General features: G+C 31.7%; 1 protein-coding gene across 2 annotated transcripts in view; it reads right to left on the bottom strand.

The window, feature by feature from the left end:
- Window positions 1–12,489, bottom strand: part of LOC108908589 (myelin regulatory factor) — a 59,004-nt gene that overhangs the window by 15,270 nt on the left and 31,245 nt on the right. The gene's annotated exons all lie outside the window — the stretch shown is intronic.

Genomic DNA, 12,489 nt, shown 5'->3' on the forward strand with positions numbered 1-12,489 from the left:
AAATGTCCAACAAATAATGGAAAATGCGCCAAGAACTTCTGTACGTGTTTTATCACAAATGGTGGGAGTATCAGTCGGTACCTGACACACAGTGTTAAAAAAAGATTTGCGTTTGTTCTTCTATCGTTTAACTTGTCAGCAAGAACTTCATGAAGTTGATTTTCCGCGACGGGCTGTATTTTGTGAATGGTTTTTAAACAACTACGGTGAACTTCATAATATCACCTTTTTTTCTGATGAAGCCTGGTTTCATTTAAGTGGTTACGTAAACTCACAGAATATGAGAATGTGGTCTTCTGAAAAACCAGATAACTTTTTTGTCGAGGGCCCTCTACACGCTCAAAAAATTGAAGTTTGGTGTGCTCTCAATCGAAGGAGGATTTATGGACCTATTTTTTTTAATGGTACTCTTACTGCGCAAAGGTATAGAGAAGAAATTATCGCTCCTTTTGTTAACCAGCTGGAAGAAAACGAAATTACAAACTTTTACTTTCAACAAGATGGCGCAAGGGTATATACGGCAGGCGAGACGATGAATATGTTGAGGGAAGTTTTCCAAAATCGACTAATAAGTCTCAATGCTGAACATGAATTTCCACCGAGGTCATGTGATATTACGCCGTGCGATTTCTTTTTGTGGCCTTACCTTAAAAACACTATTTTTGAACTGCCTTTTCCTGATTTAAACCATCTGCAGGCTCGACCTATAGACAAGATTCGTGAAATTAACAATACCCCGAGCATCTTAGAAAATGTCTTTAATTCTTTGAGGAACAGGTGTGAAAAATGCTTGGAACAAGGAGGGGGACACTTTCAGCAGCTGCTTTAATTTATTGTTATAACAAGGAGGGGGACACTTTCTGCAGCTCCTTTAATTGTTTGTTATTGTTATCACGATTATTCTTTCATTAACGTTATTGAAACTGACAGCTGCTATACAGCTCGTTGAGAAATGAGGTTAAGTTGGTCGCTATAAGCTACTCCCTACGTCCAATGTGTAAGAGCCAACTTCGACCACGTTTTTATTTGAACACTCGTTATTACAGAATTTATTTGCTTAGCTCCTAAACCCAAAGCGGACTTCGCTGTGAGACGTCTGCGAGCCCATCAAGGAACGTGATCGAACATCGACCCTGGTATCTTGCAGTTCAATAACCAGGGACATTATCTGACCAGTACATGTTGTACGGCACATTTCTTATTTGCATTATAACAATCAAATAACATACATAATATATTCGTTTATTGTTATTAGCAGAACGGAAAAGGATAAATCAAATTTCTCTTGGGCAAGTAGTTCGTCATCAAATTCCATAGTCTGGCCCTAAATTGACTAAACTTTAACTACTTTAATACAATTTTACTTCCTTAAAAAGTAAACAACGCTGAAAAAAATAAGTTTCACTTAATTTTTTTAAGATAGTTAACCATCATTTTAAAAATACAGGGTATCCCTGAAAAGGATGTACAACGCTTGACCACAGGTTCCTTGGATGAAAACAAGACTATTTAGCCTAACCTATATACAAAAGTGCACGCCTTCTAAATATAGAACAGATAACTTTTTTTTCAAAGAATTTGAAAACTGTTTTTCTTAGAAACTTCAAATTTGGTATACATATTTTTTTATATAAGGGCAATGTAAATATAGAATTTTGTGATAATACATACACAGGATGTTCCTTTCTAGTGCCTGTGCGCCACTGGTTATCCCGTAACATTTTTGTATGTACGCCAATGACGACAGAATTTATATTTTTAAAAATAAGCACTATTTTAGAATATTTTCTTGCCTCTTACAAAATTTTGATATCGTTTATGGACTTCGAGTAAAATTGGCATTTTTTACACATTAAATAATATAAAATCAGTTTAAGATAAATAGAACGTTCTAGTACGAGGTGCCATATAACAGAGAAACAAATTCATAACAATAATTAAAAGGTTCTGTGTCAAGCTAGCTGTGATTTAATTTTAGCTTACTTTGTTTTTTATTGCAATTTATACTTTTGCTGTACAAACTGATATGTTAGTAGTTTTGGGTTATTGTGAAGGAAATTGTTGTGCTACTGTTCGAACATGTGCTAAAAGATTTCCTAATCGAAGAACTCCAAATCACAAAACGTTTGCTAATGCGGAGAGATGCTTTCGGGAAACAGGACATTTTTTACCTGTAACATTAAATCGTGGATAATGTACGGCGGAATTATTCAGCTAGAGGAACAAATTTTGGAAAGGGTCGAAGAAATTCCTCAAGTAAATAAAAGGCGTTTAGCGGCAGAGGTTGGCTTTCAAAAAGTTCCTTTAATAGAAGTATTAAAAGACCAGTTATTACAGGTTACAGGTATTACAGGGTACAGGTAGGTATTACAGGTTATTAAAGGTCTAACAGGTGGATAGGTACAGGAAATAATGCCCCTCTAAAATGGCCACCTCGATCCCCGGACCTAAACCCATGTAATTATTTCATTTGGGGAGCGTTGAGGACCACAGTTTAAAATAACTTTTCAGTAAATACAGAAAACGAATATGGGAAAGAATACAACATGAAATTAATGTTATGGGAGGTAATGCACAATTATTGGATAATTTCTAATTTTCGAAGAACTAATGTTTGCGTTTAAGAACAAGAAAGTAACTTTGAGCATTTACTGTAATATTATTTTAATGTGATTACAAATATCAGTATATTTAAAATTTTAATGTTGACTTTCTTACATTATTAGTTGATATTGTTTATTTAAAATATTAGTGTTGATTTTTATTTTATTGTTTGATAATATTAATACCAAAAATGTGTAGTTATTTTTTTAATGCGACGTTTTTTCATTATTATTCCCTGCTTTGAGGATGCAGTTATAAATAATTTTTTATAAATCGGACTTTTTGCCTATATTTAATGTATAAAAAAAGCGAATTTTACTCGAAATCCATAAACGATATCGAAATTTTGTAAGAGCAAAAAGATCTTCTAAAATAGTGCTTATTTTTAAAAATATAAATTCTGTCGTCATTGGCATACACACAAAAAAGTTACGGGATAGCCAGTGGCGCACAGGCACTAGAAATAGAACATCCAAATTCTATATTTACCTTGCCATTATATAAAAAAATAAGTGTACCAAATTTGAAGTTTCTAAGAAAAATATTTTTCAAATTATTTGAAAAAAATAGGTTATCTATTCTATATTTAGAAGGCTATATCTCAGTAGGCGTGCACTTTTTTATGTAGGTAAGTTAGGCTAAATAGTCTTATTTTCATCCAAGGAACCTGTGGTCAAGCGTGTCTATCCTTTTCAGGGACACCCTGTATAAGATATTCCAGGGTTTTTCAGGTAGTCGAATAAGAATATGAACTTATTCTTCACCTAAAACATAGATGTTTCTATAAATACCTAACAGTATATTTTCTTTGCCATATTTTTTTCTATTTGAGAAAATACAGATGTTTCAAGGTTTCCTGACTTTTCCATCGAGCTGATCCCGACCACTGGATATCCCGATTACTAAAATTTGTCATTGCAACTAAATAAAGAATTTGTAATGGCTGCGCAAGACAAAAGAAGATACAATACCCTGAAGATAGTGATTTGTTTGATAATATCCGTTTCTTTCTCGGTTGCTCTGGAAAAAATCCCGGTGGATCCTTGTTTGTGACCTGAGAAGGTAATGACATAATTCCCGTGTTCGCGCGGAACGGTGTGGTCGTTGCTATGACGACGCGTAAACAATAACCGAGGTTTATTGAACAAACAATTTTGATGACTCCACGCGTTTTGATGCCAAAAGATTTAACCGTGATAGAGGGTTCGAGACGAGGCGATTTTTACTGGAATCGTTAATGGGCGGGTTTAAGGAAACTCCTTTTATTTCGTTGAGTATTTCTGCCACACCGAACAGAAGAAAAATATACTTAATTAATAATTCTTCATGACTACAAAATAATCACAACAACAACACACTATACATAACTTATTTTGGGCCACCCTGTATAGATGAATATACCATCGGAAAAACCGCAGCCAAAAATAAAAATCGACGCATACAAGTATTTTTCCAAAAAACTAACCCTTTAATTTTAAATGAATTTGTTTCAATCCGGGCATCTTCACTGTATGCAGGGTGATTTCACTTTACACTCTGTATCTCGAATACCACACCCTCCAGGAAAAAAAGTTATAGATTTATAGATTTATCTGCTTATTTTTTGGCAACTAATCTATTCTGTATTTAAAGTAAAATCACCATGTATATTTTTTAAACTTTAACACCCTGTATGTGTACATATACTATACAGCTAACGTTTCGAAAAACTCTCCGTTCTCAATATCAAAACTTTTGTTCTCAAATTGACTTAAAGCCATATGTAACAATTGTTTTTTTTTTGTTTTATTTATCTCCCTTCCGTAGAGATATTAGATATACAGGGTGTATTATAGTTAATAGCGCAAATCTTGTACACGTATTATTAATAATATTAGCTACTTTTGAGCGTTACTGTTAGTCAGTGGCGTAGATTTTAGGATTGCGTGAGGTTCTTTTGGCAACAAACCGCATTTTAAAAGACAAGCAAAAATTTTAATTAAGAATGCCTTTTTCTGGTAAAATGAAAAATAAAAATATTTTCCGCCTTTTCCACCCTAACCATGGACGTACTATAGGTATCTTACACTAATGCAAAAAATTAAAGGGTCAAAAGAATTTCCGAAATTTTTCCGTGATTTTGGACAGATTTTAGGTGAAAAATGATCGTATCGGAAATAAAAAAAAGCATTTTAAAGCTCTAAAATTCTAGTTTTTAGATCTTTCGGTCGAAATTTTTTAGGAGCTACAGTTATCACGCAATTCTAAAAAATAGCGCGACAACAAAATTTAGCAAATTTTCTTTTTCTGAGTCCACGGATTTAGACATTTTTTTCAACTAAGCCATTGCATAGATTAGATAGCTTGTTTATTCAGCTTAAATTTCCTTTTTTTTTTTAAATTTCGATACGACCCTTTTTAATGAAAATATCGGACTTTTAATGGAAAAGGATCATTTTGTCTTCAATCATCGATATCTCGGCGACAAATGGTCATACAGAGAATTGAAGGGCAGTTTCGAACTGGAATAAATTTCCTATAACATCCTTTTTTTTCATCTTTTACACGAATGTTAAAAAACAGGCAAAAAGAGTAATTTATGTTTTTTTTTTTTAGAAAATTGACGGCTAAATTAGAAATATTCATAAAATGACTTTTACAGCTCGATATACCCAGAAGAATCCTGTGAAGTTTCATCTTGATCTAGCCAAGCGTTTCTTTGTTTCAAATAGTCAAACTTTTGAAAAAAATTAGTCACGTTTTTCGAGTTTAAAAAATTGGAAAATATTTTTTTGAGATTTTCTCACATTTTTACCGCAAATAACGTTTAAATTGATGAAAAAAAAACAAAAAAAATAAATTTTTTTTTTAATTTTAACTTTTTTTTGTTTTTTTTTTGAAAAACCTTCCGGACATAGAAGAACTTTTAATTAAATTAAAATTAAAGTTGACCCAAACCAGATTTCGACTCCGATTCATACCGTTTTTTGAGACAAATTTCTAATTAATTTTTGTGCAGTATGTAATCACTTAAACAATAGCTTTTTTAAATCTACCGTTTTTCTTTTCTGAAAAAATTACGTTATTTGCGGTAAAAATGTGAGAACACATAAAAAATTTTTTTTTCCATTTTAATCACGATTATGAAGTGTTTAAACTCAAAAAACGTGACCCTTTAATTTTTTTAAAATGTTTAACTGTTTGAACCAAAGAAATGGTTCGCTAAATCGAGATGAAACTTCACAGGGTTCTTCTGGGTATATTGAACTGTAAAAGTCATTACGTGAATATTTCTAATTTAACCGTCAAATTTCTAAAAAACCATATATTACTCTTTTTTCATATTTTTTAAAATTCGTGTAAAGATGAAAAAAAAATCTCCGAAAAGTTGCGGCATGCCCTTCAATTCTCTGTACGACCATTTGTTGCCGAGATATCCAAAAAAAAATTGAAGCTGAAGAAACAAGGTATCTGATCCATGCAATGGCTTAGCTGAAAAAAATTTTTTAGCTCCTACAAAATTTCAATCGAAAGATCAAAAAACTAGAATCTTAGAGCTTCAAAATGCTTTTTTTAAATTCCCGAAACGACCATTTTTCACCTAAATACAGTCTGTCAAAAATCACGAAAATTCTTTCGACCCTTTAATTGTTTGCATTAGTTTATATTAAAAAAATATTTCAAGTTTTATGTAAAGTTACTGCAAAAATAAAAAATTCTCAAGAGCTATTTTATACCTCTATTCAATAAAAAAAATCAGAAATAGATCTTAAAATTGGTAGGAAACAAAAGAATTCTAAATCTTGTTACAGGGAACTGCAATGGTCAATGAAGAAAGGAACCTCTTTTCACTGTTACAATTATCTCCAAATTTGAATGACGTATTGATAATTTGAAATTTCAGGATTTGTTAACTTTTATTTGACCAAATTTCCATTGCAATTTTATGAGGTGCAAAAAATGTTTAGTCTAATATTACGCAATGACATAAAAAATGACATTTTTTTTATTTTTATTTTAGTTTTCTAGTTAATTATGTCATACGCTCTACTTTTCAAAACCATGTTCACACACTAAGATCTAATTTCTTTTTTTTTAATTATTAGGTAACAGTAGTAAAATCAAACAAATTTTTTATATTAATTATAGGTTAGTAGTTAGTATAGTGGTTAAATGGGAAAACAGGAATATATTATAAATATCGATGTTTCATTTTATAGAGCATCTTCAAGACTCTGAAATTGAACAAACGAGTTACAAAAATTACGAACATTTTTAAAATATTACCTAGTATTAAAATATTTAAACATCAAAGAAGATAAAAAAAGGAAAATTAATTAAAAAATAAAAGTGTAAATAATTAAAACGAATGTAATTCATTATTAATTAATACGACTACGACACGTCTAATAAAAGTTATTCTTTACAATAAAAATGTTACTGACATCAGAAGCGGGATTTTCGGTACATTTTTTTGCAAATTGCTATAAGGAATAAGACGTAGCCGCGGCGTCTCCGGACAGTTATCTCAGACGCAAACTTATTTATGTAAGTCTGTACCCGCCTTTTTTTCAATGCAACTGGTGTTAAATAACACACAACTTTTCGTTAAAACGCACAAACATCATTTGTTCGAACGCAATTACGAAATCATAATTAACAATGGAAATCGGTTATTTTTTTTTCGTTTTGTGTGCGTTTCTACACGGTCAAGCAAAACATTTAAACCCTAAACGGATTATTAAGGTGTGCAGACGTTAATAACAACGCACGCAAAACGTACATGATGCCTATTATTATTTTCTCGGTGGGTGAAAGTAAAAAGGAATCGCCTTCGATTTTCTTTTCGTCCGTTATACAAGAATAAGACGCCACGCTCCAATAAATCGTTATTACACTACAATGAGGCGACAATGTATTTGTATTTTCGGGCGACGGTGTGGGTATTGCAGCAAGAACCGCGGGATTTTTTATTAGCACGATGATAACTTCCTTAAAAAATGATTTTTTGCAAAAAGTTTAGATGAGAGAATTTGCTTAGGTCAAAATAGACGACAAAAAACACGAGATTATTTACATCTGAAAAAAGAACGAAAACAAATACCTATTGTGATATTTTGTGATATAATTGACCACCAAGTAACACCTCTGTCTGAATCAGGATCAAAAGGTAGGATTACAAAAGGAATAAAGTGTATTAGTTGAATTCATTTCCGCTATCAGTATCATATCAGCAACCATATTAGTAATAAATATCTCTGTTGTGTTCGTAATATGAATGATCAGACTTACTCATAGACACTTTCATCACTTCACTAAGAGAAGGATATTTTAAGTCATTCATTCTTTTTCCTCTAAATATCTCTAAAAATGACGTAACTGAACACTTGTTTTTTTTTTAAATCTGTCATGTCAATACTATCGAAAAGTTGACCGATAGAGGTGAAGCCGCAGCTTCTGAAAGAAACATGATTAGAAGATGTAATGCGTGCATTCAAGCCAACGGACGTAATTTTGAACAGTTTCTGTAAATTTTACTCGCCGAATTGATAAAAAAAAGTTAAAATCCTATCTGTTGGTAAATTTCGTTAAAATTGTTAATTATTATACCTATTTTTTGAATTTTGAAGATTTTTGAAACGTTAGCAAAATGTTTGCTTTTGTTCATAAACAGTAATTTTTCTTGAAAACGGTTGACTTTAGAGCAATGAACCAAGAGAACTCTTATTGTGTAAAATTCATTGGCGCTTTAGAATTTGCTGTTAAAAGTCAATTTTTCCAGTGGCGTAAAATTTAGGGGGGGGGGGAAACCCTTACGATACCTTAAAATCTCCACCACTGGCATGTCCAATGAATTCGAGAAGAGTGCGAAAAAGTAGCTATTAATAGTGGTAATGTGTGTACAAAAGCTCAGTCCTGTAGTTCAAACGATTCCTAAGACATTGGCGAAAAACTAAAAAAAATTAAAGTTTTGACACCGTGTATCTCGAAAACGAAAGCCCGGAAAGAAAAATGGAAGAGGAAAAAAATTTTTCTTTTTTCAAGAAGAATTTACAGTTTTCCGTTGCAACACTTATTTATGAACACCCTGTAGAGAACAGATTGTAATATGTATGTAGTATGAAAGCGTTTGCCTCGTTTTTTAAGTTTAGTTATTGTTATCATCACCTTTTGCTTTAACTGTATTAACGGATTATCGAGTTTAATCATTTTATTTATTTTTAATGACATTTATGCACTTTAAACAACGAGCAATCAATTATTTTTCAACGGCTACTTGATCCTTCCACCGCTAATGTGATTTTTATGTGGTATTTCTTTTGAAAATACAGAAAAATGTCTCGAATAAAAGTTTATTAGAAAAAAAGAGAGCTTTTTAACAGGAAAAAAAATTGGGTATGTTTGGGGGGTCCCAATTGCCTCCATCATTTAGATGGAGTTACCCAAGTATTTTTTTGTGTATTTTGAGCTGCAGAACACGAATTTTTTGGGTAGAAGTTTGCCCGGATGTCGATCAGTTTTTCATTATCAAAAAAACTTGCAAAATACTGAGAACTTAGTTTTTGGCAAAATAAAGTAAAGTAAAGTAGTTTCTAGTTCTTTGATCCATTTTAAGAAGAAAATGTCTTGCAATTTTTTTGTTAAACACATAGTTTTCGAGATAAACGCCGTTAAAAACTTATTATACAAGTTTAAAAATTAAATTATACGATGTTACGCTTTTAATATCTATAAGTAAGTATAAACTTTTTATTATCATTTATAAATAAAACTAATATAATTTCGCTAATTTTTTCCATATAAATCGTACAGGGTGATCGAGAATGATTGACCGTGCCGCCTCATACTGATTTTTGATGTGCGGCATACCAGTTTTTGATACCAATACTAGAATCATGAGCGCAGGTTGAGGGATTTTAATGGTAAACAAATAATTACGTTCAAACGTCAAATAAATTAGGTTACTGTCAAAATGGAAATTCATAATAAAAATATCAATTATTTAACAAAAATCAAAGTTATTTCACAAATTAAGCAATACTGATGGACCAATAAATGTTATTATTGTTATTATTATTAAAGAGGATGACAGAATCAAATGTAGGTTTAGCCTAACTTTTCCAAAATTCTTATTTCATTTACAATTAGAAAAACTTTTAAATCAAAGTTTGATGTAGCTAATTTTGAATAACGACTGTAAGTGCTTCAGCGATTTTATTTTTAAAACGTTATGAGTTAATTTTAAAACAGAAGCACTATTGTGGCTACATTCTTGGCATCTAAGACGATTCAGCTATACAGCGATACGCTGCAAGCTGCTGTTTTTCATCAAAGCAAACTGCTGTATGCTTATAAGACGACTATTTTGCAGCTACTGCTTTCACACTTCTGAATATCCAGCGCAAGCGATCCAGCCCAAAAATTTATGCTGAACATTTTAGTTAGCTGTCGAAATTCAGGAAAAGTGTCTTAAAAAAATTTGCTTCAAGCAAATGCAAGCAGTTGGAAGTGCTTGATTATGTTAGATGGTAGGATTGTCTGTATGACCGAGAGCAATAAACAACAGTTACATGCAATATATAATAACAGAGTAATTGGAATTTTTTCACATTTTATTGAATATTTTACCTTAAAATTACATAAAATCCATAAAAATATCTATATTTTTACAATAAATGTTCAATATGATGTCCATTGTTGTTCAAGCAGGTATTAATTCTTCTTTTCATATTATTAAATACATTCTGTAAAACATTTTGTGTAATACTCCTAATTTCGTTTGTAATTGCCTCTTGAAGTTCTTCAATCGTGTGTAACCGTTGAGCAAATACTGAATTTTTTAAAAAACCAAATAAATAATAGTCTAGGGGTGTAAGGTCAGGAGAACGTGGTGGCCATCTATCTCGACTAATTATTCGATCATCATAATACTCTCTAATCAACTCTAAAGTTTCGTTAGAGGTGTGAGCTGTTGCGCCATCTTGCTGAAAGTATCCATGATGGATTTCATCGTCGTGAAGTTCCTCAAAAAATGGTAACAATATTTGCTGCCGATATACCTGCCCAGTTACATTTTCACGGAAAAAATATGGTCCGATTATTCTTCTACGTGACATAGCTACCCAAACACCAAGTTTAATAGGGTGCAGAGTTGTTTCACGCAAAATATTAGGGTTTTCTGTGTTCCAAGAGCGATAATTTTGGGAGTTTACGTACCCACTTAAATGAAACCACGCTTCATCAGAAAAAAATGTTAGATCTAGAATATCGTCGTCATTCAGATTTTCGTTAAACCAATTACAGTATTGCACACGTTTTCCAAAATCTAACGGAAGTAGTTCCTGCACAACACTAACTTTATAAGGATGAAAATGCAACTTCTTTACTGCTTTATGGCATGATCCATATGATATTCCTATAAACAATTTAGGAATAATGATACAAATTTTAGAATAAATATTTGTTATTAAGTACCTGTTTGAGCAGATAACCGACGTAGTGATTTGGTTGGACTAGCTCGTAAGCGGTTTTCAACATCTTCCAAGACTTCCTCTGTAAGAATAGACTTTCTGCCTGGAGATTTTCCTCTACAAACACTTCCAGTGTTATGGAAGCGTTCCACTAATCTCTTCACGTGTCTCGAAAAAATTTCATAATCAATTTCATCATTTGGAAATTGTTCTTGAAATTGTAAATGACACGAATTCATCGAATATTTCCAACCATTACCATTGTTTTGTCCACTACGAAAATAGGCCTCCAGAAGAAATTTATCATGTTCTAATGAAAATGCCATGTTAACCTAAATTAAAAAACCGATTAGGTTAGAGAACAACATACGCAATAAATTAATTACTCACGTATAATATCCACCTACTCTAACTGTAGTATTGAAAAATACTGTTTTATAATGTCGCAAAATATATCAGGTAACAACAAAATCTACAAAATAATATTCAAGCCAAAAAATCCGTGCGCCAATGAACAGAACGTCAAATTGTGAAATCGCCACAGAACACCATGAAATTGCACGGAAAAAAAAGTAATTTTAGCAAACGGAAATCAGTTTTGATAGCAATTGAGACAGGGTACGTTCAGAATCCGGTCAATCATTCTCGATCTCTCTGTATAATAATGTTTACAAAGCAAATTAGAATTAACCATGCAAACATTATATCTTTGATATTTAAAACGTTCCGCGCCTTGTTAATGCATTTTGTTTTAAACGATTGTCATTTATTTTTAAAACCTGTTTGTAGTCGCTCTTCAAAATTGCACTGAAGATGTAGAAATATTAACGTTCATGTTACAAGATGAATAGCTCAATTAAATCAGATCTTTGCATTATTTGTCACAAAAATTTTAATTTTAATTATTGAAATATTGCAAATCTTCATTAAATTGTTAATGTTTCTTTCAGTTTTCATCGTTTCTTTGGTCTAGAAATAACAGTGGAAAAAATACATTTTCACACTGCAATTACTCATAATTTGTAGTATTTAACGTGAACTTTCAAACGCCGTCAGCAGAATTACAAAATACCTATTCAATCAAAAGTTATTAACTATTGAAAATCGCAAATTTCGCATTTTTCGAGTTTTTAACGATAGACCAAGCAAATTAAATTTTTACTCGAAAAAAATCCTATCCGCTAGATTATTGTAAAATTGTCTAAAAGAACATAATACAAGACATCTCTCGTCTCGTGAGTCAAAAACTTTTATTAGCTAACTTTTCTATTTAAACAAATAAGTGAGGAAAACAGTTTTTTCACTTTGCAGGGAAAACCATCAGTTTTAGCGAAAAGTGACTCTCAGACAGCTTATAGGGAGTAAAATTATCTACAAAATGAGACAGGTTAAATTAAAATCGGTTAATAAACAAAAAAGTTATTGCAAAAAAAAA

Source organism: Anoplophora glabripennis, unplaced genomic scaffold (assembly GCF_000390285.2).
Source record: "Anoplophora glabripennis isolate ALB-LARVAE unplaced genomic scaffold, Agla_2.0 scaffold316, whole genome shotgun sequence".
Taxonomy (NCBI): Eukaryota; Metazoa; Arthropoda; class Insecta; order Coleoptera; family Cerambycidae; genus Anoplophora; species Anoplophora glabripennis.